Source organism: Protopterus annectens, chromosome 1.part0 (assembly GCF_019279795.1).
Source record: "Protopterus annectens isolate FY-2018-M chromosome 1.part0, PAN1.0, whole genome shotgun sequence".
Lineage (NCBI taxonomy): Eukaryota > Metazoa > Chordata > Ceratodontiformes > Protopteridae > Protopterus > Protopterus annectens.
This window is the reverse complement of record NC_056725.1, coordinates 391,474,086-391,486,753: the sequence shown is the minus strand read 5'-3', so window position 1 is coordinate 391,486,753 and position 12,668 is coordinate 391,474,086.

Genomic DNA, 12,668 nt, shown 5'->3' with positions numbered 1-12,668 from the left:
AGGCTTTGTAAAGACTGCTAGGCAGGTTTAGGCACACCCTCTAGCTTAGCTGTGCTAAGCTAGGAGGAAACCCCCGAGCCACAGGGCTCTAATCCACTTACAGTATGCCTGACACCCCTCCCCATGATGTCACCTACCTCTAGGCTAGCACCAAGCTATTCCTACTCTTACACTGTTAGGACCTGACTCACATCCTGGGGAAAACTGCGATTCACTATCCTTCCCCTCATTTGCATAGGATTGCCTGCTAATGCATAGTTACATGTCTCACACTGAGCCTCCCCCCTTACTCACTGGCCAGGTTGTCTTCTGCCTGCCATTGACTTGCATGGCAGAATACTGATTTTAGTTAGAATGCTTAATTTAGGTTCATTTTGTTATTGTCCCCCCGATCCCGTTTGCGCCCCGCTGCCCTATGCTTAAACAGCCGAGATCGGCTAAAAAAACATAAACATTGATTTTTTTAAATTTTTGTATTGCTTGCAATGCCAATTGCCTTATACTTCACCATTGGCATGCTTGCTGCATGATATGCTGCCTTTATTTAGAGCTGTCATAGCTCCGTTGTGGATTTTGCAGAAATGTACTCGGTTACTAACCAAGTACATTTCTTCTGATTGCACTAGTCCTGCACAGATGGTTGCAAGCTTCCTGATCATGAATTCACCTAATTTGCATGGATTTCTCCTGCAAATGGGATGATTTGCATACAAGGGCTTCGTCCATGCAGGATTAGTGCAGGAGCGCATGTGCACGCCCCTGCAGGCTGTTCCTGGATCGCACGGCAGACATATTGCCTGCTTGAGCTCCTGCTTTGATCTTGCACTCCGTGCAAGCTTTTGAGAATCCGGGGGATTATTATGTAAAACCATGAGAAAATCTAACATATGAAAAAATTAAAGCTATAAAAATAAGACGCAAATAATGTAATCAAAATGTAGAATGTCAAGTTTTTTTGTGGTGACTGGTAATGGATAAATTGTCAGTAAAAGGAAATATGACACATAAAAAGAAAAGTGATAAAATGCTTACATTTTATGAGAAGAAGAAGCTGCAGAATGTGTTTTGAAATGTAAAAGTAAAAAGTTATTTGGAAAACTATGTAAAGAAGATTTTTTTTCAAAGATCTAAAAGAGGTGGATACAATAGATATAGATGTGATTAAATATGGATACTATAAGAACAGAAGTAAAGAATATGATAAAAGAATAGAAAAATACTTGTTTACGTTACATAGGTTATATGGAATAAAATAATAAATTATGTTTAATTGTTAATGGATTTTAGCAACAATATTAAGTAAAATCAGATGGTCATTATTAAAAAATTAGTGGGGGTCTAATAAAGATGAAAATTCAGTATGATTGTAAAGAAAATTATAAATGGATTTGTATATCTATATATTTGTACATTTATAACTATTTGTAAATATGATGTAAATAAGAGCTCTTTTTGTATATAAATAAAGGACCCCTGCTCTTTTCAATAGGTGCTGTGGGATCTTTTACATCTACCTGAGCTACCACCAACTTAAGCAGATGGAGCTTCAGTTTTAACATCTTATCCAAAGGTCATGTCTATAAGCTCAATTGCTTTTTTTTTCCCTTTAATTCTTTCTATAGCTCTTGCAATTCTATATAATAGAAAAGCTTAAACTAGATATGATGTACTGGTCACAAGGCATCACTGATGCTTCACTTGAGAATACGTTCACAACTGTTCTTCCCTGCATTCAGTCTATTTCTTCAAGGACATTGTAGGAGCACGTTTTTAATTTTCTACAGAAAACATCAACAAAATAATTTTATTATGCTCACATATATGTGATCATTTTTTCTCTCACACTGGTAGTTTGGTGGCATTGCATGGCAGTGACCTGCCAAAGGTTCCTACTATATTTTCTGTTTGGCAAAAGAAAAGTCACTGCCTTTCTATATCAACCCTTCTTTATTTTGTAGTGTTTTGGCTCTGTTAATAGCTTTTCATTTCAACTTTCTTCTCTTTGTATCCAAACCTGTGTGATTCAATCAGTGAGTGAAATGTATGTATCTCTTTTTTTTTCTTTCTTGACTTACTTTCTCTTACTATTTGCTGTTCACATTCTTCCTTTTCCTACCCTTTAGTTTCATGCAGTAACAAAACACACACACACACACACACACACATACACACACACACACACACACACACACACACACACACACACACACACACACACACACACCTGTGCGCGCACATGCGCACACACGCACTGACACGCACACACACAGACACACGCACCCACGCACACACACACACACACACACACACACACACACACACACACACACACACACTACATTCACAAGTGGAATGCATGTCATTCTACTTAAAATTACATTGTCAACTTCACTACACTTTGGTGAGCTTAAACTAGACATCTGGCCAGGTTCATTTCAGGGAAGATGAACACACTGATCACTGTTTCACATAAGAAATTATTCACCAGTGCAGTTTCTAAATCTGCCTCACCAGTGAGTACATTCTTTGGGAGGTTTCTCTTTTATTTGTTAGTGCAATTGTGGAGCCAATATCTATCTGTCTATCTATCTATCTATCTATCTATCTATCTATCTATCTATCTATCTAAGTTTGTAGAGGTGTGTGGGTGCTGGGGACTTCCCCTCCTGCAGAAAGACTTCATTTAAAGTACTTTATTTTTTTGTTTTGTTTTGTTTTTGTTTTTCATCTGGAGATGGCTAAGACCAATTGGCTTATTCAAGTTGTAATTTGTATCCTTATCCAGACGTAACAAAGCAAGACATGTTGGAATTAATGCTATCATCCTCTTCAGCATCATTTATCTATCACCTATCCAGTGTGATGTTTCCACAGTCCTTTATTGTCTGCTCTAAACAATTTACTTTAACCAGACTTTTCTTTTAGCTATTCAATAACCCTATAAAATATGCTGTCCATATTCAGCCTAAAAGATATTAGCATGTTCTTAAATTTACTTTTTTACCTAGTATGAAAAGCACTTATATGCGGGAGGATAAAAACACCCACCAATGTTTCCAGATATCTGGGTCGAATAAAAATGAGATAATAGAGTAATCCAAAAAAAAAAAAAATGGATGCAGAAACAGCTGAATTCTCCAGAGTAAAAACAAACTTTAATTGTTAGCCATGAGCTACTTCTTCAGATGCTAATAACATATTCAAAAATTACTTCAATTTAAATACACCTTCATTCAGTTATAATAAGTCACATGACTCAAACACGCTTGCCAATTTCTTAGAGCTGTATGCTAAAAGAACATTCAATAGATGTATACACCTACATGACCACCTAGTAATACATACATACATAAACAGATACATCTCTTTCTTTCATTAAAATATGTGTTGCAGTCTGCAGAATAATACTTCAGCTAAATAAAAGCATGTGCAATACACTTAAATACACTTAAATAAATTTTAAACACTTAAATAAATTCCAAACATTTAACAGTTTTCATGTTTACCTAGCCAATGGTCTGGACCTTAGCTAGGTTTAATAAGGACGAATTCATTTAAACCATGTCCATAATCTGCCCTAAGTCTTATAATCCATTTGGCTTCTACTTGCTCAGTCTGATTACATATGTGTCCTCCCCTTTTATTTTCAAATACTTTGCCTATGACCATAAATTTAAAAGTATGATCTATACCTGCAGACAGAACATGCTTAGCTAAAGCACTTGCCTTATTACCATTATTAATGTAATAAATATGTTCCCTAATTCTCTCTTTAAATAGTCTGTTACTTTTACCTACATAGAATTTACAGCAAACCTGGCAGGTAGCCAGGAAGACAACATGTCTACTATAACAAGTGGCATAGACCCAAAAGTCATATGTCTTATACTGTGCCCCCCACACCCCCCTACTTAAATATACCAACTCCGCGATCGCACTACAGCAGGGAAAAGGGAATATTCCCATTCAACGCTGTAGTGTGACTGCTGAAGTCAATGTTCGAAGTTTCACTACTTCGAACAAGTGGATTCGGTGAGGTGGGGTTCAAAGTAGTGAAACTTCGAACATATTGACGGATCCCATATATATATATATTTATATATATATATATATATACATATATATATATATATATATATATATATATATATATATATATATATATAAAATATATATATATCTAGTTCTAGATATGGATATAAATATGAATATAGCTATAGATATAGATATAGATGGAGATAGAGGTTTAGATATATGTGGGTATATCTACATCTCGATCTATCTATGTGTGTGTGTGTGTGTGTGTGTGTGTGTGTGTGTGTGTGTGTGTGTGTGTGTGTGTGTATGTGTAAGTGTTTGTGTGTTTATACATATTGTTTTATATATTCAGTCCTGGTCCTGCAAAGGCCTTCCACTATAACACTGAAGTCCGCCTGTTTCGGTCTGATATTTTTGCCATGTCCATCATTTTTTTTTCTGGAAATCCCCATGGATTACAGTCAGTATGTAATGCCCAATATTAGATTTTTCACACTTTTTACTATTTAGAAAATTTATGTTGATGTGAAAACCTGTTGTTCTATTAACTATTTAAAATTGGTCTCTGATTTTGGGACTTCGCTCTCGTAATCCTATGGCTCATTATTTTTTTGCTGTGTCTTGTTCCTTCAGCTGCCCAAAATATCTTTTGGTCACTGCCAGCATTAAAAAAAAAAGTCAATATTAATGGAAAATTCAGATTGTTTCTTTCCACCACTGCACCCACACCAAGTAGCATTCACCTTGCATTTGAATGTTGCAAGCTTTCTCATCTGTCCCACCCATGGAGCAGAACCCTAGCAATGCTGAAGTGTAACATGACTTGAACTGTAAAGTCAGCTGCAGCACCGCTCCACTAGGATACCAGTGCACAGCAGGTATATTTTCTTAACAGGAGTTACTCAAGACATTTCTACATTCATTTATTTTTAGAGCAAAGATTGCTTTAAAAAATAATTCACTAAATGTGAAAAGTTCCCCTAGAAGATAGCATCCTAAGCAGCTACCTAGTTGTACTGTGCATAAGACCGTCCCTGAACCCAGGTCCTGAGCATAGCATGCAGTGTCATCAATGTGGTTCAAGGGCACATAATACAAGGTGCACATCCCCCAATGAATGTGATCTGCCTGTGGTGTCTCTTCACTGTGTAATCCAAGAGAGAGACAACAGTCTCTGCTGGTGACTGCAGTCAAGCAGGAGTCTACCTTCCACCAGGGATGGATGAGACAGATGCTTGAGTTACACCAGAATGTCCAAGAAACATGCAAAGATCTGTAAATACCACCACAGTGCAAGGAATGCCTCAAAATCCAATTAAAATAAACTGCATCACTCAGGAAGTAATATAAAACACTGTACTCCCTGCAGGATGAAGACAGACAAGTTCTGACAAACAAACAGTTTCCTCACTATTTTTTCCCTGCTCGTCTGTTGAAATACATTTTTCATTACATCACAATGTGTCAGAAAAACCCTGCAGAAAGGATGGTTGTTAATGTTTCAGTGTGTGGCACTTTTTTTGTATAAAACAATATAAGAAGGGCATGATTATGAGATTATATTAAGATTCAAAGCATAAACAATTTGGTTTAAACAAGATGGGAAGTGGGTATATTCTGAAATCATGCAATAGGCATCTAAAACAATGAGCTCATTTGTTTGTATAATTCAGTATTGGGATATTGTTGCAGTTGGATAAGTAATGTCTGGGTCATCTTTTTGATTTAATAACAATATAAATGTGTACCATAAACATGCATCTATAAGATCACTTATTTTGATTAAACAGAAAAATTCATTTGACTTTATAACTTAGTGTATATAAAGCACATCTTTACAATACGATAAATAGTGAGCCACACTGCTCAGTGGTCATAGTTATGTCAATGTTGTTTTTCATGATTGTGTATTGATAAAATGGAATTTTACTAATCTAGTAACATTGACCAGTTCTAGCTTTACCAGACATAAAGTATTGGTTGTATTTCAGCTAACTCAAGTTTCATTAGAGGATATGGGAACTGTAAGACCCTGCTTTGCAAAATGGCTGTGAGTGGCTGATGTCATCTTTCCCTTCAGGAGGAGGGAGGAGCAATGAACACTCCACTGTCTGAATACCACTTGTATGATAGACTTATAATAGTACAGGACATGGATCAATCAGCAGCATGGCCAACAGAGTTGTCTGCAGTCTAGCCTGGCGATGTGGCTAGTCAGGTACAATCATCTGTTCAAGGTAAAGATGTGCAGATTGTCATAAAATAATAGCCATTTATCTCAAAGATTGGGAAAGTATAGCAAATGTGATGTATACAAATCCGCCATTCTTTTTTTTTTGCTCAAAGATTTGACGAGCTTTAGAATTTCACCAGTGCCTATGTGATTGAAAAGATGCATAATATTTGTGCTTGTTCTGTACAATATGTAAAACATTTAGAAAAGAAAATGTAACTGCTTTGTTGTCCTTAGCTAAGGGGAATAAGCTGAACGTGTTTGGAAGACTGTCTGGGTAGGTAGTTGTTTGCTCTGAATCTATAATTAATTTAATATGTTGTTCTTGTATGTGGGTGTTAGCCAGAAGGAAGAAAACAAGCCCATTAATTAAAACAGCACAGAACAGATTTCTCCAAGACATTACCTCATGGAAAGTTTCCAGAAAGCATCACGGACTGTGGTTCATTCAGGAGAGAAATGCTTGAAGAATGGTGTTAATGGTATACCTCCCACTCTAGACTCTTTACAAGACATCTTTCCAGCATTCAGATAGAATGGCAATGTCTACAGAGACTGCTGAACTGGCAACCATACTTTCACTGCTGAAAGCTTCCTATGATGTTGCCTAGTAGGGACATGCTTGCTGCTCTGCACATGAGTTTAGTTCTGCATTGTGTCTCTGCCCGTCATGTGCTGAAAATTCGAATAGCACAGATAGGGCCCAGTAACTCTTCCAGTTAGATGTAGTTAGGAAATACTCAGCTGGTTAGACATGCCCGGGGATTCAATTAACTCCATGTAGGCTTCATGTAAAGCATACTCGGAGTTTACCTTTTAGCGTGATGAGCAGCAAATCTAATCACATATTCATGCTATTCATAACCTTACATGAACACAAGGAAGGTTTTGTGGCCAGCAGCAGTGCTGTCTCTAGGAGATCATGCAGAGCATCATGAGTACTGAAACAGGAAGCATTCAAGTTTGCCTATGAGCAAACCTGCTCGACAAGATTGTACAGATAGCCACAATGACTACCAGGGTTGAAAATATTACAATAACAGCAATAATAACACTAATGAAAAGTGTACTGAGTGAAATGCACACTACAACAATTATTTGCAGAATGAAATAATGGGGGGAGTAAACATCAAGGGCAAATACAAGGAAACGTACACTGGGCAGGGAAAGTGTGCAGACGAAAATTGGCACAGACATGAATGATAGGAATGAATAAACAGGAAGAGGACATGGTAACTATGACAATGTCCCCAAGGCAGGATATGTCAATGAGTGTACACTTCCAAGGTAAGTTAGTAGCATAACATTAAGCACATGGATATATAGCACAGTACATACTGCTGTTTACACCTCCTGTGCAAGTATATTATATAATAGCACATGATAGTATATATGTGATGGTCACACAAGGTTACATGTCAATGAAGGCGAATGGTTGCAATATAAACATCACTGACATGCTCACCAGAAAGGAAATACAATAGGGGGTATATGCATACTCTGCAGACCTGCAAAATAACTTGCTTGAATATGACTGACATGTGACCATGGCTCTCAACTAACTGGGGACACATATCAACAGATTTCTGGACAAATGTAGGTAGAAACAGGCACAACCATGGACAGCTTTAAAATATTATGACCATTAATCTCTAGCATTGACAGAATATGTGAGTGTAACTTATTATACATGTTCTGCAGGAACAGATGTGTACAACTGTAATGATTGCCAGTATTCTAAAAGGGGAATTCACAACCCCTTCCCCAAAAATAACCACTTTTTGATAGGGTTAAGAGGGACAGTATTAAATGTGGAGTTGAAATCAGGGCCAGTCCTGGCCATCTGAGAAGTTTGCATGACACACAAGCCACAATCCCCACCCACAAGAATCAAGCCCATGCCATCAATGTTATTGAGCTGTTTATTTTCTAGGTGCAACACAGAAAGACTTACCAGACAAGCATCTAGTAGAACACCTTGAAATGAAGTCTGCATTGTCAAATCCTATGGGTATGCATCCAACAGAATAGTTCTGTATGGCCTACCAGATGTATGGAAGCTCAGTGTGCCAAATGTGATACACTTGACTAAAGCATACCTAGCTGATGTAGGTATCGGCCATATGGATAACAACACATACAAACACCACACTATTATGAGTGCATTCCCTACAACACAGCTGAGTATTGCATGCCTCTAACACATGTAGTAGCAATGGATATTGTCTGAAGCATCTGCAATTGATGGGTGAATTAAGAAGTGATCCATTATAATGAAAGGTACAGCAGTATGGGAGACTAATGGCAATGCATCAACTATGCCAATGTGCACAGAAATTACAGCAGTACAAAGTCAAGTGTAAACGATTGAGGAAGCTATCACTATAATAGTGTGTGCATACCAAACAATACATGAAGTACCCTCTATAGATACTGACAAACCTCAACACGTCACGTGATCACTGTCCCCCTGACATTGCCAGTGAAAATGTTATACTGCCATGAAATCCTGACATACATCCATATGTGTTCATGCAACCTATCAAGTGGTAATACTGGTGTGATGTAGTAGTACATCCATAACACAGTACAATCATACTATAACTGTACCTATGCTACAACTGGACATCAACCTGTACATCACCTCCAAATAAAACCTTGGGTATGAATCACATATAATACAGTGGAAATGTTAACAGAATCATACAACTCTACCTATTTCACGTCATTATAGCAGTTGTACATCATATACCTATATGTTCATCTGTGAAATTTTGTAGGTAATGGCCCTCACACTATATATGGACACATTACAACTGAGGTTGATGCAGTTCTTACAGAACAGTTAATGAAACAAATGCTGACAGTCACACAATGTTGCTGGGGAAATGGCAGTGCAATAGTGCATTCAATGAATTCTCCAAGGTTGCAAGTTAATTTGAAGATGTCATATGTTGGTGTAGATAACAGTATCACAACACTTGGATGAACCCCAGTGTATGTGCTCATGTAATCAGAATGATGTAATATTGCTGTATGTTAGATAACATTTCCAGAAGCCAGGTATACAGATGCACACCTGTGCCATACTGCAGCTGTCAGTGTGAATGCTGATATACTCCACTACAAAAGTTTGTGCCTTAGTAAAGCAGCAATATACATAACATCATTCCATGTCAACAGTCCTCAGGATGCATATTACTGCAGCTGTTATGGAAGGAACATGTAACCAAATGGAAGCAGCGGCCATCAATATAGTAACTCAAATCACCAATTGGAATACACTGTCGTAGGGCTACAGTACATCCATACCTCAACATAGCATGTGTGGATGACAACAACATTAACATGTGCAATGTTCAGAAGGTCATAAGACATTACTAGGCTAACAGTCAAGAGCACATAAAATCCTAGCTATTATTATACCATTTAAACCCAAGTCACTATATCTATGTCATGGAAGATAGTAGATGTATGTGTGTTTGTGTTTGATTTAATACAGACTGAATCTCTCCATATGTGACATGTGCATCACCCATCACAGAAGTAGCAATCAGATATCCAGTGGTCTGGAGATGGCTTGCAGAGAGTAATGGAGGGTCTCTGCTTCATGATGTGTGTATGCATCTTTGAGATGATGACATCCTCAGTGTTCTGCAGAAATTATGTTATATGGACAGAGGGAAACAAGGGATGTTGAATTCATGGGACTATGTAAAAGGTTCTCCTGAGTGACAGTCAACTGAAAAGAGATTCTAAACATTATACAGTGACCATAATATACCACCAACCACACTCACACAACCATTAACTGAGGTCAGATTCAAACACCACACATGTGTAGGTATACAAACTGGATTCCATACAACATAAGACTAGCACCACCACAGATGTCTGACTTTAATACTGTCAGAATGGACTTTACAGAGGGTGACATCATCAGTGTATGGTGAGAAGAAGATGTTGGCAGGAGTGTGTGACATAGATGTGGGCTCTTATCCTGGTGTAAATTTGTCTCGAGCCTGGCAGTTGAATGAGCACACACAATCAAGTTGACTGATGCAAGACTAGAATCCCTACCTATGTAGTTACACATGCTTAAGAAGACAGCAGTTAACGCTCACCCCAACACGGACATCTGAGTTTCAGAGTGCACTTTATAGCGGATGACATTATCGTGTATGCAGAGATGAAGATGTTGGGAGGAATGTGTAATAGATGTGGACTCACATTGCAGTGCAAAATTGGCTCCAGATTGACAGTTGAATGAGTATCAAATTGACTGCTGTAAGATTAGAGCCCCTACCTATCTAGTTATACAAGCTACATAATACAATACTTAATGCTCACCCCAACACAGACATTTAAGTTTAACACTATCAGAGTGCACTTTATGGGAGATGACATAATCAGTGTATGCTGAGAGGAAGATGCTTGGGAGGAGCATGTGACATAGATATGGACTCATATCCTGTGTAGAATTGTCTTCAGACTGAGGGCTAAATTAACACACACAGACACACACATGCACACACACACACACACACACACACACACACACACACACACACACACACACACACACACACTTGTTGACTGCTGTGAGATTAGAACCCCTACCTATCTAGCTACAACAAGCTGAAGAACTTAATATTCAATGCTAGCATCACTAAAGAAATCTGATCTTAACAGTTTTTCAGTGCACTTTATAGAGGATTACATCAGTGTAAGCTGAGAAAAGGATATTAGGTGGGGTGTATGAAACTGCTGTGGAGTGATGTAGCAGTGTGAAAGTATCTTCTGAATACTACTTGAGTGAGGGAAGCAGGACCTGGATTCATTCTCTTCTGACTACGCATACACCCACTCAGACATAGACACACACAAGTTGACTGCTGTAAGATTAGGATCCCTACCTATCTAATTACACTAGCTAGAGAGCACAAAACACTCATTCCACTACAGAAGGCTTATTTTAACACTGCCACAGAGCACTTTATAGAATATGACATCATCATAGTGTCACAGGTAACATATACTTTTATGGGACTTGTGTGCAAAGGTATGACTTGAGATATGATTGTGTGATTGGAATTTGCACAAAGACATATAATCTAAATGAAATAAGCTGTTATGAATGCATACTGCAAATGTGAGACAGACAGGTACCTGTTTCTCAGGATGCTGTGTAGATCAAACACAGACACACACACACACACACACACACACACACACACACACACACACACACACACACACACACACACACACACACTTTCAAAAAACAGTAGTGCAATGATGGAGTTATGTGTCTTCATATATAGATGAAGGTATGGCCACATTAATATAAGTTACTGACAATATCAGTGTGATATGATCTTGGATGACCAATGTCCAGTGTCACTATAAACCCATACCAAATGTAACAATGCAGTAATTCTGGAGTCTGTTTAACAATGGCCCAATTCCTGAGATATCATTTACAAATGCATTGCTGCAGGGTACACATGAATATCAGAAAGCATGTGTTCAATGAAGCACACATCACTGCCTTTCTCTTGTGTTTATGAATGCATTTTCATGTATTGGAGGATTACAGCCCAGTAACCAGAGTTAAAAATGCTATACACCATATCACAAAGTGCATCATCGGGAAGGTGATTTGTGAGGATGATGGTAAAGTATTAGTGCATGCTTGATTCAAGTATCAGGAATTCCACTTAGAACTGTGAAGTAGCAGTGTCCACTGGTGCTCATTGCCAAACCATGTGCAAGTAGGGACATACAATAACTGGCCTGATTGGGATTAACTGCAAAATACATATTTTTGTTTTTAATGTTTCATGTTTCAGGATTGCAAGATATGCTATGTAAGACATTGCTGTCAACTAGTATGATGTGCATGCTGCAGTCTATCTTTGCAATGTGCTGGCCAAACTTTTATTCCATAAATACCTGTTGGTCTTGCCTTCCTTGTTTGTTTGCATGACATTAAGTGCAGAGCCAATGCAGTTCTCTGCTTAAGGAAGACAGTGAAAAAATGATTTAGTATGCCTTGTTTTATGCAAACAGGTTCAGCGGTGATACACAGTTGTCAGCACTCTAGACAGTACTGAGAATAGAAAATATACCTACTGCCTAGCTTTCTCTGTTGCACAGTGTGTAAGAGCAATGAGCCCCTCGACAGAGCACAGGTGAGTCACAGTTTGTATCAAGACGATTCTTTTTTACAGTTGGTGTCAGGATGTCATTAGCTAGGTAAATGTGATTAAGACTGCACATGTGACAGTCAATGACTACACTAAATAATGTGTCTTCCCCAAATTGTATCAGTAATGCCTACCTCAATACACTTGTAGAACTAGTAGCTGTTTTGCAGGCCTCACTGAAAAATCAC